Below are 8748 nucleotides of genomic sequence, written 5' to 3'. Positions count from 1 at the left end.
TCTGCCATGGTAGTAGACAAATTGTTTATAGTCTGAGCAATCTAGATGCTCTGAGTTTGTGAAGCAGCACCAGTGGTTGTGGCAGCAATGGTGGCAACCAGGGCAATAATCCCAGTGATGATAAGTCTAATTGCCTACCTTGCCCAGTGTAGTATCTCATTTAGAAGATTCTTCATCTCCATGTCCCATGGACTCCTCCACTCTCCAGACAGGTTCATTGGAAGCCAGACTGCTGGGGACACTCTAAGAATAAATATACATTTAGCGTTCATAGCATGGGTTAGACAATTTGTTAGCCAGCAGGATATATTGACTGCATAAGGGATCTCTGTCTTAGTGATATTTATGCCATTGGTATCATTGATTATTAGCCTGACAAAGAGTGGTGTAACACAAGCTTGTGCATAGTGGGTACAAGCATAATTTGGCACAAAGACAAATCCATGTATATATAATATATAGTATATTAAGGGTGCTTGGGATGCGAATTATTTTATTACTATGCATAACCTTACCAAGGCAATTGTCAAAATCCATGGTCAGGGTATGGACTCAATATAGACCCATTTATCCAGCTGGCTGCTGTCCATTTGATGGGTCTAGCAGTTAGCAATATTGGTGTGATATCCATCATGCCATACTGATTTCCTGCATACCCGTTGGTAATGGCTTGTTCTGCATAGCAGTTACTGAAGTAGCCCATGTGGTTTTTGGGCACATTAGTTACATTCCAGGGGGCTGCACCTGCCCAGGCACATAGATGTTGTTCTTCCCCAGAGAAGGTATGGCAGTAACACATTGATTCTATGGGATGTTATCATTATCAGAGGGGGACGTTCCAAAAAGCATTGTTGGGTACGTTGGTAGCAAGGGTTTTTTGCATTTCCCATGGGGCAGTCTCTGGTTATAGGTAGAATTAACTATAACTCTAAGGTCAGTGAGAGATAATCCAGTATATGACTTATTATAGTTATCTACAAGAGTTTCATTTGCAAGAGCAAAACAGGGAGGACTGCCTGGATTGTTGTAGGAAGAGATGAAGCAAGGCCCTGAAGATATCATGAAGCAGTTTTATTTGGCTGCAGCCAGGTTCAGAGGGCACAGCTTTTCTGTAATCAATCAATTCCCTGAACCCTGAGTTCAGGTAGTTTCAAATTTTTATACCCAGCATGTAAGGGGAGAGGCTTAGAAGTTCAAAGTCTACAGAACTTCAGATAAAAGCAGCTTTTTCTCTCAGTGTTTTGGGCAAGTTAAACCTTCAAGGAAAACACCTGAAAAGTGGAGAGATTCTTCTTCTCCCCTTTCTTTCCTCCCCCTACTAGCTGTTACTATAGAGCCCAATTAGTAATTTCTCTTATCTTAAAAATGTAGACATCTCTGTGAAGCCCAGCTCAAGGCCAGAGGCTTTGTTTGCATATTTCTACAAACTACTATATTGGATATGTTTGTGAAAAACTAGTAAGCGGGTGTCCAGCACTTGAAGTGCTGGTATCTTCTTGGCCAGTGGCCAAGTAAACAGGTGACACAAAAATAGAAAGTTTATCTACATTGAACTCTTTTGCTGGCAGTCCTAAAATCAGCCATGGTAAAGATTCTGGAGAAGACCAGTTAAGGTTTTTCTGTGGAGAAAGGGGGTGCAACATCATAATCAAGGTCATAAAATTTTGCTTGTGGGGATGCACCAACATGTTGGCAATGTGCCTTCTTTGTTTGGCCTTTATATTGAAAAGATATACGGAAATGCCCCTGGGGGCATGTTAGGGGCTATTGCCACCTCTGAATAATGGATTACCAATATTCCCAGTGACTTGCATCTTCTTTCAACTGATGGATTCCTAAATTTTGCTTCTTGGGCCTGACCCCTGCCCTCAGTCTGACACTGCAGAAAGGCCCAGTGCTGACTATGCATGAGGCACCTTGGAACATGCAAAGATTAGACTTAGCTCTTGTACTCAGGGAACTTCTAAGTCTTTAAAAGGAAAGTCTGTAAAATGGTTTCCTTCTGTTAAATGGTGCAGGTAACAGTGATCTTGGAATTGGAGTGCTCAAACCTAGTAGACACTATGCCTTCTTCTTACCAACTGATCAACAAAGGATGGCAAGTGCAAACTGTGATGTTGGGAAGAAGGGTGTACCTGAGCTTTGCTCATCCTTCACTCACATTCATTTCTTCTTAGTGTTCTTTGTGAGGCACAACTTCATCTTTCCTTAGGTGTAGGCCCTCTTGTCAAGTCTGTCTTTGAGTTTCATAATTTCCTCTCTTTCTTTAGAGTCAAGAGGTTGTTTTGGCCTTACATGTAGCATCTGTGCTAATTTCAGGTTCCCTCACCTAGATCAGCTCATGTCTCCTCTTGCCTACAGATTACATCAAGGTGGAATTAATGGACCCATGAGATCCCAACCACAGCTCATTTCCTGTAGATTCCCCACCTCCTCTACTGCTCAAGCTTCCAGAAATGCCAAGTAGGAGTTCCCCAAAACTGAAGAGTGGAAGCAATGTAAGCATCCATTGATGGAGGAATGGATAAACATGTTGTCCAAACACACAATGGAATATAATTCATCCCACATTATGTTAAATGTAGTCACACAATCACAAAAGGACACTTACTATGTAATTCTGCTTAGATGATGTATATAGAGACATCAAACCCACAGAAACAGAAAGCAGGGGACTGGATGATGGGCAATGGGGTGGCAATATTTCATGGGTGCAGAGTTTCTGTTATGAAGATGAAGTCTAGCAACAGATGGTGGTGATAGTGAATGTACTGAGCAATTCTGAATTCTATTTGCACTTAAAAATGGTTAATGTGGGCTGGGATTATGGCTTAGTAATGCTGCCAATGTTTATAGCAGCTCAATTTACAATGACTAAGCTGTGGAAGCATCGTAGATGCCCTTCAATAGATGAAATGATAATGAAACTGTGGTATATATACACAATGGAATATTACTCAGCTTTAAAAGAGAATAAAATCATGGCATTTGTAGGTAAATGGATGGAGCTGGAGAATATTATGCTAAGTGAAGTAAGCCAATTCCAAACAACAACAAAAACCAAAGGCTGAGTGTTCTCTCTGATAACTGAATGCTGATCCATACTGGGGGGTGTGAATGGAGGAACTATGATGGGGAAAAGGGGAGGGAGGGATGAAATGGAGCATTCGAAGAGTAAAGATGGTGGAATAAGATGGATATCATTAACCTAGGTACATATATGAATGCGCATATAATGCGTTGTTACATCGGGTACAACCAGAAAAATAAAAAGTTGTGCTGAAATTGTATAGAAGAAACCAACATGCTTTCTCCTTTCTAGCCCAAGACTACAGGCTCCTGGGTCTATCTCTGGCCACAATTGACAGCTGATTTAAAGGAATTCCTGACTGCATCCAACACAACCCCACTGTCAAGATGGTCTAAAAGAAAACATGCGGGTGATTCCTATCACTACAGCCTCTAAGAACTGAGGTGTCTCTTTGCAGAATGCAGAGTGGCTTCACCCCTCCTACAGAACTAGCCTCTAAAGCCTCCTGGGTCATCTGGGCCTTGGGCAATGGGCTGTGTGAGAGAAAGCTGATTCTGATACCAGTTGGCAAAGGAGGTGAGAAAAGTGAGTGGCAGGCACCTAGATAGCCTTCATCCTCCATCAAATAGTAAGTACTACCTCAGTGAGGGAGATCCTGGGAACAAGGGAGATATGCCTTTCTGGCAACAATTGCTAACACTCAACCCCAAAAGTAATAGCCCAAATGTGGTCTACTGGGTAGCCCTAAGGGGTCTGCCTTTTGTAGGTTCAAGGTCAAGATAGCCTGCTAGAAAGGCTGAATCTCCTGCCTGGAGAAACTCCTTCCCAATTCCAGGTACTACAATCAAAGCCCTCAGTGAACTGGAGGCAATAGAGGTGGAAGGAAGTGAAATCCTCTAAAACATGGGTATTGAGGTGCTTCAGAAAACAACCAAGGAATGTGGAGTGAGGTGAGGGCCAGATTCAGTTCTCAAAGATCCAGATTTGGAGGCTATTCAACCTCTCTGCATGTTAGATACTGGAGGTACTGACAGAAAGTTGATTAGAATAGCCAAATAAGAAGGGAATCACCCAAGAATTCAACTTTTCTCCCCCTTTAGACTTTCTCCCCACTAGGAAATGGCCTACAAAGTGTTCAGATGACAGGCAGGAACTTAGGAACACTGGTGATTGCAGGCAGAGAGTTGCTCACAGCTAACTTCACTTGAAGTTGTTTCTTTGTTTCACAATCTGCTCCTTAGGAAAGGCCTTAAACCAGTCAAAGATACACAGCTGCTCTTCTAAGTGACCTAGAGTAAACTTTGCTCACTATAACTCATTATAATGCTAAATTCTCTGCCCTAAATTAAGTGCATCTGCATTTATTTGGTTTGCTTTGGTTTGGTACTGGGAATAGACGCCAGGGATGCTTTACCACTGAGCTACATTTTATGGTAGAGATATCTCAGAAGAAAAAAAAACCAGAACATGATGTCATCTGTATCATTGTGAGCCCTCCAGAAATCAATCTTGAACATTCTTGCTACTTTGTAGTATAGAAATAGAATGTCCAATCAGGAATGTCTATTACCTCATATGAAGACAAAGACTAGTATGTAAAAGGAAACTAACTAGAATATATAAGAGATCAATTTCTACACTAAATGTTCAGCCTTCAGATAAGAATCCACTGAGGCTAGATGCACACAAATAAACACTGCTTCCTGTTGAATACCCTGGTGTCTCCTGTCTGTGTGAGAATCCCACAAAACATTTTATTTTGTTTTGTTTGAGGCAGACTCTCACTTATCTTATCCTTCTCTTTGCTATATATTTATAATGACCAGCTTTCTTAGAAGTGTTTATATCCTGTGAGTAGTGAAAAGAACATCTGAAAAAAGATTTCAAAGAAAAATAGTTGTCTACAAAAACTGACATGAAAACAACTCAATTTATTTTTAGAAACATTACATATCATATACTATTTAAAAACAACTTATCAAAACTGATTTATTCCCATGTTCGCAACTCTTCTCAAGTTATTTTTCAAATGTCTAACACAAGAGTTTTTCTATGGAATAATTCAGATAACTTCTGTAGAAATTGTCAGCAAGGCTCAAGATGTAGCTCAGTGGTAGAGAGCTTGCCCAGCATGTACATGGCCCTGAAGTTTAACCCCCAACACTGAAAGAAAAGGAAAGGGAGAAAGAAGAAAGGAAGGAAGGATAAAGAGAGGGGACAGAAGGGAAGGGAAAGGAATGAGTAATTAAAACAAAAGGGCAAGTGGTATAAATATAAATATATGGTGTACTAACTCTTTAAAAAATTTACAGAGCTGTAGACTTTTAGTTACATCAAACTGGGTGATATTATGACTATATAGAATGGCACATAATAAGTTCTGCCTTAGCCTGGCCTAAACCAAATCAATGGGTGGGTGACCTGGAGAGGACTTCTCTGTGGCTTGATTTGGACTGTTTTGAACCTTCACTGGTTCAGAATTTATAGCATAGTGGAGGGACCAAGACTTCCCTGACAGGCAGTGTAAGTGTGCTAGGCCCCTGAGATCCCATGACCAGGGATGCCCATGCTCATGCCCACAGCCCCTCCCCGCCACTCACTGGTACAAAATGGTCTGCTCCATTGCCTGGTGCAGGTTTTCTCCTGACCAAAGGCCTGAGTGTTCACAGCCTATTTTGGCGTGGCTGGGGATTGTATGGTTGTGGAGGGAATAGCCAAAGTAGCCTTAGCATGATGGGGAGGCAACAGCTGTCTCTCAGCCATACTTGGGGGTGGTCCTGGAAGAAGTAAGTAGGGTTGTGGTCTACCTTGACTGAAGACATGGAAACACACCCTAGTCCTTATGGCTGTCCATGGGAGTTGATGATATGTACAGCTATTGGATTTTTTGTTGTTCTTTTGTTTTTGTGGAGAAGTTATCAGTCTGTGAGAAGCAGGCATTACATGAGAAGATAAAAAAAAAAACTTGCTCTAAAATTTTTTGGACTAATTCAAGAAAAATGTCAATTACTTGAAAATGTTAGCCTTGTTCAAAAAGAGTATGAAGGCTTAGAGTCACCTTTAAAGGATGTCATTTTGGTGAAGGAGTCAGTAAAAACAGAAAACTTGGAGGCAATATATGAAATCCTGGAGAGGTCCTTATCTAAACTTGAGGATGAAATACTCTTTCTAGAAAATAAGCTAAAAGAAGAGAAAACTAAATATTCTCAACAAGATAAATTGATGGTGGATATATCAAAAAGGATTAAGTCCCTAGAAGATGAATCAAAATCACTTAAATCACAAATACCTGAAGCTAAAACAACCTTGAGAATGTTTCAAATGAATAAAGAAAGAATTACAGTAGCAATAAAAGAGGCTTTGAATGACGTCAGGAAAGTCATAAACAGCTTTTACAAGAAGTTGAAGTATGGAAAGAAAAAGTGAATGGCCTTACTAAACAGAAAATTATATTTGGACACTCTAAAGTACATGCAGAACAAGTTCTAGGAGACAAAAAAATCACATTAATTCTCTGACTGAACACTTACTGCAGATAAAAGATTGGGCTCCTGTGCTTGAAAAAGTCCTAACAGATGATGATTACTTGGAATTGGATTTGAAGAGTGAATCAGAAATTAGTGCTCACTTAGAAGATCAGCCAAAAGGGTCTTGGAAGACACTGGTTTATGATGCGAAGTTAAAGGCCTCTTTTAAAACCTTAGAAAGAGAAAGAAATCAAATTTTTACTTTATTATCTGAAGTAATTGAAACAAAGGAAGACCTGATAGAACATATTAAAAATCTTAAGACAGAAAAAGCATCTTTGCAAGCAGAAAATACACAGTTTGAAAGTGAGAATCAGAATCTTCAGCAGAAACTTAAAGTCATGATGGAATTATATCAAGAAAATGTAATGAAACTCCAAAGAAAATAGGAGAGAAAAATTACCAGGTAGAACAATAAGAGAAACTTTTCAAAGAGGACGAAAAGTTCAGCCATACAACTAAACTGCTGGAGACCAATAGAAAGCGATCAAAAGGTCTTGAAGAAGAATTGGAGAGAACCATTTGTTTTTATCAGGGGCACATTATTTACTATGAGAAAAAAAGCTCATGGTAATGAGTTGGCAGCTAGGAGTGCTGAAAGATACCTCAATAATTTAAGGAAAAAATGCTCACAATATAAAAAAATTAACTGAAATAGAGTTATAATTTAAGCTTGTAGAAAAAGATCCTTCTGTGCTTGATGCTTCAAATACAGCCTTTGGCAAAAAGAATTCTCCAAATGGTCTCTCACCATTGGGTCAACCTTCATGTGAAATAAGACCTTCTCATATGGAAAAGAAGGGTACACTTATACCCTCAACTTTGGTGCCAGTAGGAGGAGAAACAGGCTCAAGGGGCCCAGAGAATCCTCTGAACCATCCAACTAGCAATGAAAGAAGAGAATCAAACTGTGATAAGTCAACTTATCCTCAGCGAGCACCTTCTGACATACAGCCCCTGGTCCATGGGAACAGGCCCATATGATAATGATCTTTTCACCAGGCCAACCATATTCTGATCCACATCTTCCTCTGCAAAGGCAAGATGGATGTTATTCTAAATATGGTAGACCGTCTGGATCAGCAGAACTCAGAAGTTCTACTATACTGCCTTTGGATAAAATGGATGGGCCTACATATTCAGAAATGGAATCTAGTAGAAATGATACCAAAGTTGATCTAGGTGATTCCAATGTACCTGATTCATCTCTCCCTGCTGAAAACCAAGCAACTGGCTCTGGCTTTTCTTTCTCATCTTACCCTCCAATCAGAGGTCCATTGTTTTCTGTGGATCCAAGGAGTTGGTTCATGAGAAGAGGACCTTTTCTTCCTCCACCTCCTCCAGGAAACACTCATGGAGCACCACAAAAATATATACAGTACATACTTATATGTACTTTACCTAAATAATTGGGCTGTTATTATAAAAATCAAAATTCCCATGACTAAGAAGAACCCTCTTCTTGATATTTGAGCTGTCATAATTAAAGAAATAGTCTTTTTTATATGACTGATATAGAGAAATATAGTACAAGGGAATGAAACTAATAGGTATATGATTAAGTGTTTTATTTATAAACTTTTTTTTAGTTGTTGATAACCTTTACTTTATTCACTTATTTATACAGAGAATCAAAACCAGTGCCTCACACATGCTAGGCCTAAGTTCTGCCACTGAGCCACAACCCCAGCTCATGATTATATTTTAATAACCACTAACAACAATCTAAAAGAAAATGAGAATATCTCCATTATTAAACAAATACAAGCCAAAAATATATAACCAATAACAATTAGACCTGAATTATTTTCTAATGTTGTATTCATTACAGGGATTCTTTGATTCTATAGTGGTTTTACCAAAGTAGGCACATCATTTACATTTCTTCACCAGGTCACAGTGTATCCTTGTCCCTGAGAACATATGCTATTGTCCATGTCATTGATTGTAGTCATCCTTCTACTCATAAAGTGTTATCTTGTTATGACTTTGATTTGCAATTCCTTAATGATAAATGATAAATGATGACTACTTTTCAAACATAATGATCTTTAGAGAAGTGCATATTCAAGTCTTTGGATACTTTTTTATTGGATTTTCTTTGTTGTTTAGTTGTAACAGTTATTTCTATATTTGGGGTAACAATCAGTTCTGAGTTATAATCAATGATTTGCAAATATTTTCTTCCAT

General features: G+C 39.2%; 1 pseudogene; it reads left to right on the top strand.

The window, feature by feature from the left end:
• Positions 1-5851: 5851 nt before the first annotated feature.
• On the top strand, positions 5852-7967 carry LOC107161143 (annotated as a pseudogene).
• The last annotated feature ends 781 nt before the right edge of the window (positions 7968-8748 follow it).

The sequence above is a fragment of the Marmota marmota genome, unplaced genomic scaffold, assembly GCF_001458135.2.
Source record: "Marmota marmota marmota unplaced genomic scaffold, marMar, whole genome shotgun sequence".
Taxonomy (NCBI): Eukaryota; Metazoa; Chordata; class Mammalia; order Rodentia; family Sciuridae; genus Marmota; species Marmota marmota.
This window is presented reverse-complemented; position numbering and strand designations above follow the sequence as displayed.